General features: G+C 45.1%; 1 non-coding gene across 1 annotated transcript in view; it reads right to left on the bottom strand.

Annotated features, from left to right (window-relative positions):
• The window catches only part of LOC101867101 (dynein axonemal assembly factor 1), a 33,089-nt gene that overhangs the window by 13,691 nt on the left and 1,647 nt on the right, over nt 1-17,751 (bottom strand). Inside the window, exons 2-6 of the transcript XR_006694933.2 lie at nt 15,779-15,914; nt 14,578-14,669; nt 10,103-10,324; nt 9,474-9,640; nt 4,724-4,845 (exon numbers count right to left, since the gene is read on the bottom strand). This is a non-coding gene — a transcript (dynein axonemal assembly factor 1). The remainder of the gene's footprint in view (nt 1-4,723; nt 4,846-9,473; nt 9,641-10,102; nt 10,325-14,577; nt 14,670-15,778; nt 15,915-17,751) is intronic.

Genomic DNA, 17,751 nt, shown 5'->3' with positions numbered 1-17,751 from the left:
GTTGCCAGGAGTTGGGGCTGAGGAGGTGGGAGGGATGAATAAGCAGAGCACAGAGGGTTTTAGGGCAGTAAAACTATTCTGTGAGATACTGTGATGGGGGATACATGACATGATACCTTTGTCCAAATCCATACAATGTGCAACACCAAGCATGAGCCCTAAAGAAATGATGGACTTCAGTCAATAATAAGGTACCAGCATTGGTTGATCGCTTGTCACAAATGTCCCACGCGAATGTAACACGTTACAAATAGGAGAAACTGTGAGGGTGGGTGGTATATGGGAACTCTCTTTACTTTCTGCTCAATTTTTCTGTAAATCTAAAACTGCTCTGAAAATAAAGTCTAGGCCAGGTGCAGTGACTCATGCCTATAATCTCAGCACTTTAGGAGGCCAAGGTGGGCAGATGACTTGAGCCCAGGAGTTCCGGACCAGGCTGGGCAACCTGGCGAGACCCCATCTCTACAAAAAGCACAAAAACTAGCCAGGCGTGGTGGTGCACACCTGCAGTCCCAGCTACTCAGGAGGCTGAGAGGTGAGAGGGTTACTTGAGCCCAGGAGGTGGAGGCTGCAGGGAATCATGATTGTAGCACTGCACTCCAGCCTGGGCAACAGAGCAAAACGCTGTCCCAAAAAAAAAAAAAAAAAGTCTGTTAGAAGTCTATTAATTTTTTAAAAATCAGCAAAGAAACTGAACAGGCATTTCTCCAAAGAAGACATAAAAACTGCCGATAAGTACATGAAAGATGCTCGACATCATTATCTACCAGGGAAAAGCAAATGGAAACCACAGTGACACACCACTTCATACCATCCAGGGGACTAGAAATAAAAAGACAGGGCCGGGTGCGGTGGCTCACCCCTTTAATCCCAGCACTTTGGGAGGCCGAGGCAGGTGGATCACGAGGTCAAGAGATTGAGACCATCCTGACCAACATGGTGAAACCCTGTCTCTAATAAAAATAGAAAAATTAGCTGGGCATGGTGGCTGATGCCTCTAATCCCAGCTGCTAGGGAGGCTGAGGCAGGAGAATCGCTTGAACCTGGGAGGCGGAGGTTGCAGTGAGCTGAGATCTCACTGCTGCACTCCAGCCTGGGTGACAGGGTGAGACTCCATCTTAAAAAAACAAAAAGAGAGAAAAAGACAGGCAATCAGAAGTATTGGTGAGGATACGGGAAAACTGGAACCCTCCTACACTGCTGATGGGGATGTAAAATGGTGCGGCTGCTTTGGAAAACAATGTGGTGTCTCCTCAAAAATTAAACATAAAGTCCCTGTATGACCCAGAAATTCCACTCCTAGATACGTACCCAGAAGAAGACAACAGCTGTCCACACAAAAACTTCATTATTGACAATAGCCAAAAAGAGAAAAGAACCCTAATTTCCAAAAGCTGATGGACAAATACAATGTAGTGTATCAAAATGCAGTATCATGTGTCAATAAAAAGGAGTGAAGTACTGGATGGAGCACGCCACATCGCAGATGAACCCTGACAACACGACGTTGAGTGAAAGAAAAAAAAGGCCGCATGGTGGGTGACTCCATTTATATGAAATGTCCAGAACAGGCAAATCAACAGAGAGGAAAAGGAGAGAAGTAGCTGCCAGGGCCTTCAGGGAGCGAGAAATAGGGGGTGGGCTGCTAATGGGGATGGTGTTTTTTTGTTTTTTTGTTTGTTTTTTGGGACAGTCTCGCACTGTTACCCAGGTTGGAGTGCGGTGGCTCAATCTTGGCTCACTGCAACCTCCACCTCCCAGATTCAAGCGATTCTCTTGCCTCAGCCTCCCGAGTAGGTGGGACTACAGGCGCCTACCACCACGCCCAGTTAATTTTTGTACTTTTAGTAGAGATAGGGTTTCACCATGTTGGCCAGGCTGGTCTTGGTCTCTTGACCTCATGATTTGCCCACTCTGGCCTCCCAAAGTGCTGGGATTACAGGTGTGAGCCACCATGCCCAGCCAGTGTTTCCTTTTCTTTTTTTTTTTTTTTTTTTTTTTTTGAGATGGAGTCTCGCTCTGTTGCGCAGGCTGGAGTGCAGTGGTGTGATCTCGGCTCGCTGCAAGCTCCACCTCCCAGGTTCATGCCATTCTCCTGCCTCAGCCTCCTGACTAGGTGGGACTACAGGCACCCACCACCATGTCCGGCTAATTTTTTCTATTTTTTAGTAGAGACAGGGTTTCACCATGTTAGCCAGGATGGTCTCGATCTGCTGACCTCATGATCCGCCTGCCTCGGTCTCCCAAAGCGCTGGGATTATAGGCGTGAGCCACCATGCCTGGCCCAGTGTTTCCATTTTAGGGTGATGAGAATGTTCTAAAATTGATTGTGGTGATGGTTGCATAACTCTGTGAATATACTCAAAGCCATTGCATTGTACACTTTGTTTTTTATTTTTATTTTTATTTTATTTATTTTATTTTTTTTTTTGAGAGGGAGTCTCCTGACCTCAAGTGATCTACCCACCTCAGCCTCCCAAAGTGCTGGGATTACAGCCGTGAGCAACTGCGTCCAGCCACATTGTACACTTTAAATACATAAACTGTATGGTATGTGAATAATACCTCAACAAAGTTGTTATTTGAAAAATAAAGTCTGGTGGTTTAAAAACAGGAGGCTTACCTTCAGAGAGAAGCAGCAGATCCCTGCTGTAAAATCAAAGGTACAGGTGTTTGGAAATAGTCGGACAGGGTGTTGCAAAGTATACTATAGCAGAGAAAGACCACGAGTCACTGAGACAGAAAATGCTAAGGAAAATAAACCATGTTCCAGTCCATTTACCACTCCGTGAGAAAACCTCAGACCCTTTGATCTCAGAGCAGACAGCCAGCAAAGGCCTATCTGTTGCCTGCTATGTGCCAGGCACCGTTCTAGAGGCTGGGGACCCAGCAGTGAGTGTAAGAGCTCATCTCTGTTAGAGGAGCCCTTTTAGTTGGGGAAGACAGATCCTAAACAAAGAAATGAGCGTATGTTAGAGGCTGATGTGTCCTGAGAGGAAATTAAATCAGGCTGAAGAGACATCAAGTGGAGAAGGCACTATTTACATGCGTTATGGAGAGTGCGTTAATGACAGGTGAGCAGATGCCTGCTGCATCCTAGATGACAGCAAGTACCCAGTGTCAAACAATTAGTCAGTGGTTGGATTAAGATTCAACGCCAGGGGTATGGCGGCTCATGCCTGTGAGGCTTTGGGAGCCTCAGAGCTTTGGGAGGCCAAGGTAGGAGGATCACCTGAGGCCAGAAATTTGAGACCAGCCTTGGCAACATAGTGAGACCCCCATCTCTACAAAAAACTTAAAAATTAACTGGGTTTGGTGATGCACACTTGTAATCTCAGTTACTTGGGAGGCTTGTGTGAACCCAGGAGTTTGAGGCTGCAGTGATGGCGCCACTGCACTCCTGCCCAGGTGACAGAGTACAATCCTGTCTCTAAAAAAAGATTCAAGCCAGGTTAATCTGACTCCTGAGCTGGAGTCTTGGGCTATGCTGTAAAGGACGGTGGCTCCTATTGCTCACATCCACGTTACTTTCCTCAGCATGGCCCCCGGGGTGGGGGTAGCCTCTTCAGTGGCAGCTGTTCCCACTGGTTCACTCCTAGGAGCCCAGTACCTGCTCAGAGTCCTGCATGTTGCTCATAGGCACTCACAAGGACCCTGTGGCAACAATATTCTCATCCCCACTCTGCAGATGTGGAACGTGCGCCCAGGGAGGTTAGGGAGCTCCCCCAAGGTCATAATGTAGCACGTGGCTGCAGAGCTGGCTTGGGAGTCAGGCCCCTGCACACTGGCTGCTCTCCCCGTCCTCACCACCCCCAGACCTGGGGCCCAGGGAGCTGGGTCAATTTCTGTTGAACCTCCCAGAAGCAGGTCTTATTTTCTTACCTGGCTAAAGCGGAAGCTCTATTGGAAATATTTATTAGTTTGATTTAAATTTGTGAGTTTAAAAACATATTACAAGCTACATTGATCTTAAATGTTATATAATGCAAAATTCAGATTGTACTTCTCATCAAGTAGCCTATATGGCTGATATTTTATTCTAATTAGAATTACTAAATTGATCTAAATTTAAAAGTAAGTTAAAAACACAGATAAAAGCAGTGACGATAAACATGGCAGTCCAGGGTGCAATGTTCCTAATATTAAAGAAGCTCTTACAAATCGGTAAGAAAATCACTTCAGAAAGAAACTTGGAAAAAGTCATGGACAGAATATTCATAAAGAAGGAAATATAAGTGTCCAGTAACAATGAAAAAAATGCCCAACTTCATCAGTTATCCAAAAATGGCAACTTAAAACAACAGGGTACTATCTTCACCCATTAACTAACTTGGCAAAGATTTCTTTTCATGGTTATGTTCTGTGAGGTTGTAAACTGGTACAAACTCTCTAGAAAACAACTAGAAAATATTTGTAAGAGTTTTTACAAAGTCTGAAACTGCATTCTTCAATGCAGTGATGCTACTCCCAATATTCCATTCCAAGGAACTCATCAGCAAAGAGGTAAACCACCAATACAAAGATACTTATCAAAGGAATATAAAAATCTATGAATAAGTGCTTAAATTCCCATTATAGTCAATTAGGTCGCCATCAAGCCTATTTCCAAAGAACGTTTTTGATATGTGAAATTGCTCAAGAATCAGAAATTTAAAAAGTTTAATATTAAGCATGGTCAACTATTAAATATTAAAATGTGATCAGAAGGCTTTTCTCTTCTTACCTGTCCTTTGGAAACACTGGTCTATCATCCAGGTATGTTAAGTGCTTTAGTCGTACAGTGACTGTCTTTCTATAATTAGGAATGTGTCTGATAACCGGGTTTCCCATCAAATTCAGTACACGCTGCAAGAAGACAAGCAGAACCAAAATGATTACTGAAGGATGCGACTGAATTATTTGATATGTGCTGTGCACTAAGAATAAATGAACAAAATCTAGAGAAGTGCCGATATCACATCCTGGTGACTTGATGGGAGAAATCAGAAGGTTTCCATTGCTCTCACGCTATCAGAGCTGTCTAGATCATTCAGCAGCCCTTTCCTCCACTTGAACTTCAGATCTTAGATCTCATTGTCCCTCCAGAACAATACTGGAAAACATTTTCTGAGGCTTTTTCTGAGAGCAGTTGATTATATTAGTTTTGCTACCCAACCTCTTTTACTGAAATGAATCTCTGCCTAATTGATTGTTTTCTTTTCTTCCCAGCCAGGATCCATTTTAAGAAAACGCACACAGCTGCTAGACAGAGAAGCAGCAGTGACTAAGGGAAAGGATGGAGAGTGCCCGCTTACTTCTGCTGAGTGCCACAGGATGGAGGGCCCTTCTCCCTCAGCTTACAGCTCTCCCTGCTGTCAGTTAGGACCAGGGAGGAGGAAGGGGTTCAGCAATCCCACCTGCCATCCTCCCCCATTTTTAAATACTGTCACCTCCTCTACTGCCTTAAGAAACTCAAAGAAGTTGGCCGGGCGTGGTGGCTTATGCCCGTAATCCCAGCACTTTGGGAGGCCGAGGCGGGTGGATCACGAGGTCAGGAGATTGAGACCATCCTGGCTAACATGGTGAAACCCCGTCTCTACTAAAAATACAAAAAATTAGTCAGGCGTGGTGACGGGCGCCTGTAGTCCCAGCTACTCGGGAGGCTGAGGCAGGAGAATGGTGTGAACCCGGGAGGTGGAGCTTGCAGTGAGCCGAGATCACGCCACTGCATTCCAGTCTGGGAGACACAGCGAGACTCCGTCTCAAAAAAAAAAGAAAAAGAAACTCAAAGAGGTTGAATGCTTAGAGGGGCTGGGCTTGGTGGCTCACTCCTGTAATCCCAGCACTTTGGGAGGCTGAAGTGGGTGAATCACTTGAGGTCAGGGGTTCGAGACCAGCCTAGCCAACATGGTTAAACCCCATCTCTACTAAAAATACAAAAATTAGAGGGGCGTGGTGGCAAGCACCTGTAATCCCAGCTACTCAGGGGCCTGAGGCAGAAGAACCACTTGAACCCAGGAGGCGGAGGCTGTAGTAAGCTGAGATTATGCCACTGCACTCCAGCCTGGGTGACAAAGCAAAACTCCATCTCAAAAAAAAAAAAAAAAAAAAAGAAGTTGAATGCTTAAGGCAACATGAGGGTGAACCATTTCAAAATCTGTCTGCCTAAACCGATGGAATATTTTTCATATCTAAAGTGTTTCTTTGTTGAAGATATCGTAAACGAGTTAGTTTAGCATTTCCCAAACTTCATTCTCATGCTGTCTTTACCATTCTTGCTCTATTTTCAAGTGACTTACCCTGCACAGGGTGGGGCGGTGGGAGCAATACACCCAGACAGCAATAAAGGGGTACACGGTGTGGGGAGGATTTAAATGCAGTCACAAAATAACTATTAATATAAAGCAACCTGCTTTCCTTCTGGGCTGAATTGTGTCCTAATCAAAATTCACATGTTAAAGTCCCTCAGCACCTTAGAATGTGACTGTATTTGGAGATAAGACTTTTAAAGCCATGATGAAGTTGAAATGAGCCCATTAGGATAGGCCCTAATCCAATCTTACTGGTGTCCTTAGAAGAAGAGAGTAGGACACAGCACATAGGGAGCGACCGTGTGAGGACCCAGAGAGAAGACGGCCCTCTACCAGCCAAGGAGAGGACTCTGGAGAACCCAGCCCTGCCCACACCTTGCTCTTGACGTTCAGTCTCCAGCATTATGAGAAAATAAATTTCTTTTTTTTTTTTTTTGAGATGGAGTCTAGTTGTGTTGCCCAGGCTGGAGTGCAGTGGCGCGATCTCGGCTCACTGCAAGCTCCACCTCCCAGATTCACGCCATTCTCCTGCCTCAGCCTCCCAAGTAGCTGGGACTACAGGTGCCCACTGCAATGCCTGGCTACTTTTTTGTATTTTTAGTAGAGCCAGGGTTTCATCATGTTAGCCAGGATGGTCTCGATCTCCTGACCTTGTGATCTGCCTGCCTCGGCCTCCCAAAGTGCTGGGATTACAGGCATGAGGCACCACACACAGCCACGAAAAAGTATATTTCTATTGGTTAAGCCACCCGGTACTTATGGCAACCCCAGCCAAAACAAAAACGAACAAATGGGAGGATTGTAATATAATAGAGCTTTCTATTCTCACCATGCACTGCAGTTCTAAACTAGTCTTTTGATGGTACATGCTACAGATTGTTCCTGAACTATGATTTGCTTTCAGTTGACTCGCTTTTCTCCATGTTTATCAATGCACTAAGCGGTATACAATAAACTCAAGGGTTTTGTGTGCTAGTTTTAGTATTTTTTTCCTAGTACACGTTAACACATAGACACTAAGAAGCAAGGAAGCTGTCAAAGGTACTAGAGAGGACTTAAAAGGACTTGGGAAGCAAGCCAAAGGATGAGAATTTTTTTTTTTTAGACAGTGTCTCATTCTGTCTGGAGTGCAGTGGTGAGATCTCAGCTCACTGCAACGCCTCCCGGGTTCAAGCAATTCTTATGCCTCAGCCTCCCAAGTAGCTGAGATCACAGACGTGCACCAACATACCCAGCTAATTTTTGTATTATTATTAGGGATAGGGTTTCACCATGTTGACCAGGCTGGTCTCAAACTCCTGGCCTCAAGTGATCTGCCCACCTTGGCCTCCCAAAGTGCTGGGATACAGGTGTGAGCCACCATACCTCACCTGGATGGGAAAATTTGAACATGAAAAATTAAAGTGACTGCAAGAGTTAAATCTTGTCAAATACTGTATATATAAATACATGCATTCATAATGATACTAAAAAAAGAAAGGCTTCATTGTCGCCATGAAAGGTTGCTAGGGTCTCAATTCATTTTACTGAAAATTGATAAATAACCAGCCTGAGCAATATGGCAAAACCCCATCTCTACAAAAAATATAAAAATTAGCCGGATGTGGTGGTGTGCACCTGTGCTCCCAGCTACTTGGAGGCTAAGGTGGGAGAATTGCTTGAGCCCGGGAGGTCGAGGCTGCAGTGAGCCATGATTATACCACTGCACTCCAGCCTGGGTGACAGAGCAAGACCCTGTCAAAAAAAAAAAAAAAAAGGAAATAAAAAGAAAATTGATAAATAAAAGGGCCAAACATTGATCCTGGCCTTTTCTGCATGAACTGCATGAACCGCTAGTTGGTGAGTGAAAGCTCTTTGTAGAAGCATTCTAGCTGAAGCATTCTAGCTGAAGCATTCTAGCTAACAAATGCTGAGAGAGTGAGAGAACTGGAAAGTTGTCATTGTGTGACTCCTCATTAAATAATTCATCTAGGCAACTTTCATCAGTGACTGCTGAAATAACTGGGAGAAGGACTGATGGGAAACTTGATAATGGCTGGACAAGGCTGACAACATCTGAACCCACTAGTGAATCTTAAAATGACAAAAGGAGGCCGGGCGCGGTGGCTCAAGCCTGTAATCCCAGCACTTTGGGAGGCTGAGACAGGCGGATCACGAGGTCAGGAGATCGAGACCATCCTGGCTAACACGGCGAAACCCCGTCTCTACTAAAAAATACAAAAAAACTAGCCAGGCGAGGTGGCGGGCACCTGTAGTCCCAGCTACTCGGGAGGCTGAGGCAGGAGAATGGCGTAAACCCGGGAGGCGGAGCTTGCAGTGAGCCGAGATCCGGCCACTGCACTCCAGCCTGGGCAACAGAGCAAGACTCCATCTCAAAAAAAAAAAAAAAAAAAAATGACAAAAGGAAAAGCAAGCAGGCATCACATGCTCCCTGATGTGAGGAACCGGCAGTGGAAGAACCCGGCACACCTCAAGGTGAAATACTCAGCCCGAATACCATCCAGTCTCTGACTCTGATATCATTTTACAGGAAATACCAGGGCCAGCAGAACATGTTAAGTGGCACCACAAGGATGCAATCAGCTAAATCCAGAATGTGGATAACACCAGACAGAGGACCTGGTTTCCTTGAAAAATCAATTGAGTGGTGGCTGAGCGTGATGACTCATGCTTGTAATCCTAGCACTTTGGGAGGTTGAGGCGGGTGGATCACTTAGGGTCAGGAGTTCAAGACCAGCCTGGACAACATGATGAAACCCTGAATCTACTAAGGATACAAAAATTAGCTGGGTGTGGTGGCGTGCACCTGAAATCCCAGCTACTTGGGAGGCTGAGGCAGGAGATTTGCTTGAACCCATAGGCAGAGGTTGCAGTAGGCCGAGTTTGTGCCATAGCACTCCAGCCTGAGTGACAACAGTGAGACTCCGTCTCAAAAAAAAAAAAACCAAAAAAAAAACAAAAAAAGTCCTTATCTGTCAGAGGTACACACTGAACTATTTGAGGGTAAAATAATATGACATCTGGCATTTCAGATATTCCAGCTAAAAACACAAAGAGGAAAAAAGTGTGAAAAAGGGAAGGAAGGAAGCCAGGAAGGAGAAAGAAGACAAAAGGACTTGATATTTGATGAAAATAATAGAAGTAGTTTCCTGTGGTGCTTTTTCATTGTTTTTTTGTTTTTACCAAATCGGGCATGCTTTCCAGAATGCTCAGGATCTCAGGGTCACTCAGCTTGTTGTGTGAAAGGTCAAGGACACAAAGCGTCAAACACTCTCGTAGATGCTGAATGTCCTCCACGGTCTCCAGGTGATTGTGGGCCATCTGCAGTGTGTTCAGGACTGGGAGGCAGGCTGGAAGGTAAGGTCAGCAGAAGTCAAAAACAAAGGCATAAAAATGCTTCTTGGGCCAGGTGCAGTGGTTCATACCTGTAATGCCAGCACTTTGGGAGGCTAAGGCAGGAGAATCTTTTGAGCCCAGGAGGTTTGAGATCAGCCTGGGCAACACAGTGAGACCCCATATCTATAAAAAGTAGAAAAACTTGCCAGGTCTGGTGGCATGCGTCTATGGTCTCAGCTACCTGGGAGGCTGACGTGGGAGGATCGCTTGAGACCAGGAGGTCAAGGCTGCAGTGAGCTGTAACTGCACCTCCGCATTTCAGCCTGGGTGACACAGCAAGACCCTGTCTCAAAAAGAAGCAAAGCAAAACAAAACCAAAAACACTTCTTGCCCATAATATAAAATCTTAGAAGCTCCCTCAGGGGAAAGTGATGGACATATGGCAAATAGGCACACTGCTTGCTGGGTACTCTTACAGAGGTTTTCAATGGTCTTGATGTAATTGTTGCTGAGGTTAAGAGCATCCAGTTTCTGCAGAGCTTCCAGGTTCTCGATCTTATGGAGCAAGTTCACTTGCAAGAAGAGGCAACGCAACTCGGTTTGCGCCTCCAGGTTTTCGATTTTCTGTATTCCATTGCTCTGCAGCCAGAGACAGCGCAGCCCTGTGTACTCTTCCAGGTTCTCAATGCGATCAAAACCTAACAAGAAGGAAGCACATGGGAATTCAGCTCCCACTCACAGGGCAGAGGGGTCATGGTCACCCTTGTTTTTGCCTACTATTAGGGACTGAATGTCTGTGTCCCTTCAAAATTCATACATTGAAATCCTAACCCCTAATGTGATCGTATTAGGAGGTGGGACTTTTGGGAGGTGATAAGGTCATGAGAGAAGAACCCTCAGGAATGGGATTAGTGGCCTCATAAACGAGGCCCCAGAGAGCTCCTTGGCCATCTTCACTCCATGAGGATACAGCAAGAAAGTGCTATCTGAGAATAAAAAAGCAGGCTCTCACCAGCCACCATACCTGCCAGTCCTTTCACCTTGGACTTCCCAGCCTCCAGAACTGTGAGAAACACATTTTTGTTGTTTACAAGCCACCCAGGCTATTGTATCTTAGTCGCTCAAAACAGACTAAGACACCTGCCTACCTGGCATCCACACCTCCTTCCTCCAGTACCAACTTTTCTTGGAGGAACCTTCCTTCTCCTAATACCACATGATGGCTCTCTGGGCAGCCGGTCAGAGTCATGGGGACTCATTCGGGGGTGGCCACACTTAGCCAAGCAAGACCAACTTTGATGCAGCCCAGGGGGTCTTGCTGAAAAGACGGATAGTCTTTCTGCTGGAATCACCCACCTGAAAGGGTGGAGCCTACTGCTGCCTTCATGGTAGGGAGTGGATGGAGGTGGGGGTGCAGTGGGGGTAAGCCTGCCCTGAAAATGTCCCCACCAGGCCTAACCCTGGTGCAAACTGTAGGCCTTCTTTTGTTCTCTTTCTCAGTTTTATGAGCCAAATTTAGGGTTAGGAAAACAAACGTTTAATTTCCTTTAGTAATCATCAATGTGTAATTCACAATGTGTAGTACTCATCATCAATGTGTAATTCACGCTTTACCTACTATTACCAACACTTTTTAAAGTTCTTTATTTTGTTGCCTGAAAAAGTTTTTATTACAAATTTTTCATATCAGTGGTGAGCAAAAATGCACCCATGTTCCTGCCAACAGATAATCGTTTTCATTTTTCTCTCTCGCCTGCCAAGCTTGCTATGAGCATACATAATATTTAAAATAGTTATAGAATACACTTAAACATAGGTATTGTATAGATAGACTTTTTTAATCCTATCTTTTTTCCACAAAAAATTTGATTATTTTATTTCTTCAAGTTTTATTTTAAGTTCATGGGTTCCTGTGCCAGATGTGCTGGTTTGTGACATAGGTAAGTGTGTGCCATGGTAATTTGCTGCACAGGTCATCCCGTTACCTATGTACTAAGCCCAGCATCCATTAGCTATTCTTCCTGATGCTCTCCCTCCTTGTAAACTCTCTCCACAAAAATTTTTGTAGCGAAAATATTTGTCATGTTGCTCCAAGGTCTTCATGCTGAAGTCAGTATCTATGAAAGATAGGAACTTTTTTTTTTTTTTGTCTTTACGTCTTTAAGATAGGCACAACACCATTGTGACGTCTAAACAACAGTTTCTCAATGTCATCAAATAGCCAGTAACTGGTCACACTTCTTTGTTATCTTTTTTTCCCAAACTGTTTACTGTCTGAATCAACATACAAATAAGGTCCGAACCTTGTAATTAGTGGATGTCTCTTAAGTCACTTTTTTTTTTTTTTTTTTTGAGATAGAGTTTGGCTCTTGTTACCCGGGCTGGAGTGCAATCGCACAATTTTAGCTCACTATACCCTACACCTACACCTCCCAGATTCAAGTAATTCTCCTGCCTCAGCCTCCTGAGTAGCTGGGATTACAGGCACCTGCCATCATACCTGGCTAATTTTTGTATTTTTAGTAGAGATGGGTTTTCACCATGTTGGCCAGGTTGGTCTCGAACTCCTTACCTCAGGTGATCTGCCTGCCTCGGCCTCCCAAAGTGCTGGGGTTACAGGTGTGAGCCACCGCGCCCAGCCAACCTTTTTTTTTTGGACAGAATCTTGCTCTGTTGCCTAGGCTGGAATGCAGTGGCACAATCTTAGCTCACTGCAGCCCGCCTCCTGCCTCAGCCTCCCAAGTAACTAGGATTACAGGCACGCACCACCACACCCGGCTAATTTTTTTTTTTTTTTTTTTTTTTTTTTGGTATTTTTAGCAGAGACAGGGTTTCACCATGTTGGCCAGATTGGTCTCAAACTCCTGATCTGCCTGCCTCGGCCTCCCACATTGCTGGAATCACAGGCAAGAGCCACACGCCTGGCCTTACATCACTTTTAACCTAGAGTGTGTGTGTGTCTCTCTCTTTCTTCCATTGCAGTTTTTTGTTGAAGAAACTGGATTATTTTCCCCTTGGTTTCTGACACTCTAGTTTTTCTCCCTGGTCTTTGCTCTAGCTCTCACCCCATCTCCTCCCTCTTTGCTGTTCAAGCCATCTCCAACTTGCTGCTACCCACTGGATCCCCCCATCACTGCAACCACCTGGCTAAAGTCTCCCTAAGATCCTAATTGCTACATGCTATTGGCAGTCCTCTTAGCCCTTGACCATTCCAATGCATCTGGCCCATGGGCCCTGCACCCCTTTCCCAGCTTCCTCCTCAGGCTCTCTGGATCACCCTCCTAGTATCGATGCCTTCATGTTAGCAATGCAGTAAGACAGGAGTGGATCCTGACACCAACAGCATACAATGGAGTGATGAAGTGTCACTTCCACTTTTGTCTTGGCCTTGCTTCCTTTCTTGGGTAACTTGCTCTAAGGGAAGCCAGCTCCCATGGGGAGGCTCATGTGGTGAGAAATTAAGGCCTCTGGCTGACAGCTATGAGGGTGAGGCCTAGAGCCTGGAAGCGGATTCTCCAGCCCCACTCAAGCCATCAAATGAGTGAGGCTGTGCTGACAGTCTGACTATAGCCTCATGAGAGACCCTGAGCCAGAACCACCCAGCTCATGACTCCTGAGTTCCCAGCCCTCAGAAACTGGGTGAGATCATGAGTTGAAGTTGCTAAGTTTCGGGGTAGTTAATTATGTAGCAATAGATAACTAATATGGGCACCTCTCTCTCCTAGCTCTTCTACCTCTCTGACTGTCTCTACTTAGTCAAACTTACTGGTTCCTTTTTCCTTCCCGCCTCTTAAGTATCAGTCCCCCGGGGGTCTGTCCTCCTATATCATCTTACTCACTGCTACACTTGGATGCTGGATGGGGAATTTTGGAGTGGGCAAAAGTGGAGGTGAGGAGACCCATAGGAGTTGTTCTGATCCCTTGAGGCATTTGTGCTCCTGGATCCCTTTGGGCGTCTCCCTGCCAGGGCACCATCCTCATAATAGCTGCTCCCATCCCCCAGGACACCAAAGACACATTTGCCGGTTCCCTCTGTGCATTTTCAGTGCTGAGCAGTGCTGGGCACACGGTAGACTCTCGGCAAACAGCTACTGAAGAAACAAATGAACAATGAGAGGACTGATGAGCAAGTTGGTCACTCCATCAGCACAGGCTGGGAGCCCTCAGGCTGGGAAAAGCCCTGTCTGTGAACCTGAGCTTCCATTTATATGTGATACTGGACTCCATCCCAGGCTCCTGCTCATGCCTCTCCATTCTAAGAGGTACCCAAAGATCCTCATTATTTGTTTCCAACATCAAGCTGCAATCCTTCCCAACATATACTTCCCAAGCCCAAAGTACTTACAAACTAACTTTCCGGTATGAAAAATTAAAGTCCTAGCTGGGTACAGTGGCTCACACTTGTAATCCCAGCACTTTGGGAGGCTGAGGCAGGTGGATTGCCTGAGCTCAGGAGTTTGAGACCAGAATGGGCAACATGGTGAAACCCCGCCTCTACTAAAAATACAAAAATTAGCAAGGTGTGGTGGCGGGTACCTGCAACCCAGCTACTCAGGAGGCTGAGGTAGGAGAATTGCTTGAACCTGGAGGCAGAGGCTGCAATGAGCAGAGATTGTGCCACTGCACTTTAGCTTGGGCAACAGAGCAAGACACCATCTGAAAAAAAAAAAAAAAAAAAGAAAAAAGAAAAGAAATTCCTTAGGAAACAACAATAAAAGATAATGTGTTTCCTTGGTATTCCTAGAGCCAGTGGCTCCTTTGTAAACTCTGGTCAGGCAAGACTTTTTCTTGAAATAAAAGTTATTCCTTTTCCATAAATCTCCACTAAACTCTGAAATTTGCTGCTTAGATACATTCTGAGAACTAAAGATGATCCCTGCAAGTAATTTTTTATACCGCTAGACAGAATCCTTCCACCTGACATGAAGCACTTCCTCTCTTAGGTCCTTACCTTTAAAGTGTAAATACAGCGTATCATTCAATGCTGGGGTAGTATAAAGCTTGTGCTGCTTGCAGAGTTTTTGCAGGGAACTTTTAGTCATTCTGTTAAAATGTAAAATATGAATAAGCTTACTGCAAATTGTCAGCTGTAAAATATATTCTCACAGTTCTTTACCACATCCATTCCTGCCCAAAATTCTGTAACATCCTATATGCCTGATACCTATTTTAAGTTCTTCTTTTTCTCTTTCTCCTTTTCTTTTTCTTCTTCTTTTTTATATAGATTTTAGGGCCTCATCCAGTATTATTTTCAGCATTTTTTCTTTTTTGAGACGGAGTCTCACTTTATCGCCCAGGCCGGAGTGCAATGGCACAATCTCAGTTCACTGCAACCTCCACCGCCTGGGTTCAAGCGATTCTCCTGCCTCAGCCTCCCAAGTAGCTGGGATTACAGGCATGCACCACCATGCCCGGCTAATTTTTGTATTTTTAGTAGAGATGGGGTTTCACCATGTTGGTCAGGCTGGTCTTGAACTCCAGACCTCAGGTGATCCACCTACCTCGGCCACCCAAAGTACTGGGATTACAGGCATGAGCCACTGTGCTTGGCCTATTTTCAGCATTCTTAAAAATTGCAATGTATGCTCTTTTTTTTTTTATTTGAGATGGAGTCTTACTCTGTCATCCAGGCTGGAGTACAGTGGTACGATCTTGGCTCACTGCAATCTTCACCTCCCGGGTTCAAGCGATCCTCCTGCCTCAGCCTCCCGAGTAGCTGGGATTACAGGCGCCCGCCACTATGCCCAGCTAATATTTTGTATTTTTAGTAGAGACGGGGTGTCACCATATTGTCCAAGCCAGTCTCAAACTCCTGACCTCGTGATTCGCCTGCCTCAGCCTCCCAAAGTGCTGGGATTACAGGCGTGAGCCACTGTGCCCAGCCTAAAAATTGCAATGTATGTTCTAATAAAAAATACTTTAAATGGTGTCATCAGGAACTACTGCTGTTCCTCTCTGCAGGTCTGGCATTAAAGGTGAATAGAATATGCGCTCAGCTGTGCAGCAGAGGCAGTGCCATCTTCACTCCATTCTCAGACACCAGGCAGGCAATTCAAACTCTACCAGCCTCTATTTCCTTATTGTACAAGGGAGAGATTACATCATCCACCTTACTCCGTAAATGTGCACTACATGGCAGCCTGCCCACATACCTGGGGCCCCGATCTTCTCTGTCTTCTCTTGGGTGTGCACAGTGACCACCTGACCCATTATCACCACTCTGTTTCTGCTGGCTTTGGTAGGATGTGGCAGAAGAACCCACACATATTTCCTTAGGATCATTAATTTCTGTAAAATAAAAGAGATCAGGTCTGTAGAGATCAAGATATATACCAAAAAATATCCCCCAACTTCAGCTTGGTTAATGACCATCCACTTTTACTATAGAACACCAGTATCCTTTAGCGGCTGGGTATGGTGGCTCATGCCTGTAATCCCAGCCGTTTGGGAGGTTGAGGCAGGTGGATTGTTTGAGCCCAGGTATTTGAGACCAGCCTGAGCAACATGGCAAACCTCATCTCTACAAAAAATACAAAAATTAGCCAGATGTAGTGGTGCGTGCCTGTAGTCCCAGCCACTTGTGGGGCTGAAGCAGGTTGATCACTCAAGCTTGGGAAGTTGAGGCTACGTGAGCTGTGTTCACAGCATTGCACTCCAGCCTGGGCAACAAAATGAGACCCTGTCTCTCCAAAAAAAAAAAAAAAAAGAACACTAGTAATCTTTAAATGCATAACAATTGTTTTTTTTTTTTTTTTTTGAGACCGAGTCTCGCTCTGTCGCCCAGGCTGGAGTGCAGTGGTGCCATCTCAGCTCACTGCAAGCTCCGCCTCCCGGGTTCACGCCATTCTCCTGCCTCAGCCTCCTGAATAGCTTGGACTACAGGTGCTCACCACCATGCCCAGCTAATTTTTTTTTTTTTTTTTTTTTTTTGTATTTTTAGTAGAGATGGGGTTTCACTGTGTTAGCCGGAATGGTCTCAATCTCCTGACTTCATGATCCACCCACCTTGGCCTCCCAAAGTGCTGGGATTACGAGCGTGAGCCACCATGCCCGGCCTAAAGGTATAACAATTTTTAAAGCACTGGCAAAGACTATGTAAATTTCACTTGTAGGTAGTCCTCTATAAAAACTTTTGTACAGGTGCACAAGAAAACATGGACAAAGAGATTTGTTTCTGCATTTTTTGTAAAAGCCAAAAACTGTTAACAATGTAAATGTCCATCCATAGGGACTGGTTACAAAAAACAATGACTTGCTTTTCTACCTTTGAGAAGAATGCACTAGAACTACATCTATCCATAGGGATAATTCTCAGAAACGTATATGGAGTGAAAAAAGCAAGTTTCACAATAAGCACAGGATACCGTATATAAAGTAAAAATATGCAAACCAATGCTACGCATTGTTTCAGGGCATATATGTATAGAGAAGTGCTTGCAAGAATCCATATAAAATTCTGGACAAGGGAGGAAAGGAATGGGATTAGAAATCAGGCGGGGGACAGGGGACAAAAGGAACACCAACTTTATGTGAAATGTTTTCTTTCTTTTTTTTTTTTTTTTTGGAGACAGTCTTGGTCTATCCCCCAGGTTGGAGTACAGTGCTGGGATCTCAGCTCACTGCAGCCTCCGCCTGCCAGGTTAAAGCAATTCTCATGCCTCAGCCTCCCAAGTAGCTGGGATTACAGACGCCTACCACCACGCTCAGCTAATTTTTTTTGTATTTTTGGTAGAGACAGGGTTTCACCATGTTGGCCAGGCTGGTCTCAAACTCCTGACCTCAGGTGATCCGCCTGCCTTGGCCTTCCAAAGTGCTGGGATTACAGGCGTGAGCCACCGTGCCCGGCCTTATTTATTTTTATTTATTTTTTGTTTGGGGGGAACTTATTTCTTTAATTAAAAAAGACTTCAAGTAAATATGATAAAATGTTAATCATTTTCAGTTCTTGCTGGCAAAACATGGGTATTTGTTTTAATGTTCTTTGTTCTTTTGCCTTTTAAAAAATTTCTCAAGCCAGGTGTAGTGGAGCATGCCTGTAGTCCCAGCTACTCAGGAGGCTGAGGCAGGAAGATCTAGCCTGGGTAACACAGTGAGATTCTATCTCTTAAAAAAAATCTTCAAAAGG

The sequence above is a fragment of the Macaca fascicularis genome, chromosome 20, assembly GCF_037993035.2.
Source record: "Macaca fascicularis isolate 582-1 chromosome 20, T2T-MFA8v1.1".
Lineage (NCBI taxonomy): Eukaryota > Metazoa > Chordata > Mammalia > Primates > Cercopithecidae > Macaca > Macaca fascicularis.
This window is presented reverse-complemented; position numbering and strand designations above follow the sequence as displayed.